We start from the raw sequence: 1,129 nt of genomic DNA, 5'->3' as shown, positions 1-1,129 counted from the left end.
TAGGCAGGGCCAAGGGGGTGGTAGGGGACCGGGTCCAGGGTTTTGCACTCGCACGAGTGCGAAGTTGTGCGCTTGTGCGGGTGGAGGGAGTACCTGGGTCAAGGGGAGGGTCTCAGATCTCCCGGGCAACCTTGGGAAAGGAGGGCCAGGCATCCGAAGGGTGGGCAAGTTGTGTTTCGAGGCTTAACGTAAGGGGCAAAGGGGTTGTGGGAGTTTTACGCAGCTGGTAACCCAGAGGAGGCAAATAGCACCATCACCGCGATTCCCTTCCAGGCAGTCGCTTGGCAACAGAGTTCACTTGCGCTTCCCCGCTGGGTCAAGTTGCAATTTGCAAAGCTGGGCGCAGGCCTCACACCCCAGAGAGGGGAAAGGCTCTTAAAGGAGTAATGCTTACTTTTTTCTGCTTTGCGGAGCTCCCAGCGAATCGGTTGAAAACTCTGAAAATTCCCCGCTCGCTCTCTGTAAAACGTGCATTCACAGGCACACCCAAATGATGGGTACTCCGACATCTGACCGCTGGGCTCCACAGGCCCCACTTTAGGAACCATAATCTGAAACTGTGGTTTGTCCTGAGTTACCACCTTCAGTGGGTAGGAGGAGCCTTTATGGTTCACAAGTGGCCTCAGGTACACATGACTGCCTTTGAAGCTTACATCTTGGGGAAGCAGGCATTGTGACCTCAGAGTTACTGGTGTGTGAACTGACTTGCCCAAGAGCCTGAGACTGGCTCTGTCCCACTGCAGAGCAGCTGGGCACTGCCTAATGTAAAAGGTAGGCTCACTCGATTGCTCAGTTTCTGTATTTTGCTCTTTCAAAACAGGTATGAAAACTAAACTCCAGGTTAGAAGAGGCAGGGGACGTTCAGTAGGAGCCCCGGGGTTGCAAGAACAGCAGGAGAGGTAGTGGGGTTTGTCCAGGTGGGGGGAATTACTGTTCCACATTAGAATCACAGGCGAAGCTAGTCAGTCATTTCCAACTGTATGGTTTACCTGCCTCCCGCTCTTTGTTCTTGCCATTTTAAGAAGCACATCTGGGCCAGCCTTGGTGGCTCATACTTGTAATCCCAGCACTTTGGGAGGCTGAGGGGGGCAGATCACCTGAGGTTGGGAGTTCGAAACCAGCCTGAACA

The sequence above is a fragment of the Mandrillus leucophaeus genome, unplaced genomic scaffold (assembly GCF_000951045.1).
Source record: "Mandrillus leucophaeus isolate KB7577 unplaced genomic scaffold, Mleu.le_1.0 Scaffold271, whole genome shotgun sequence".
NCBI classification, from domain to species: Eukaryota; Metazoa; Chordata; class Mammalia; order Primates; family Cercopithecidae; genus Mandrillus; species Mandrillus leucophaeus.
The sequence above is the reverse complement of the archived record's forward strand: the minus strand, read 5'-3'. Positions refer to the sequence as shown.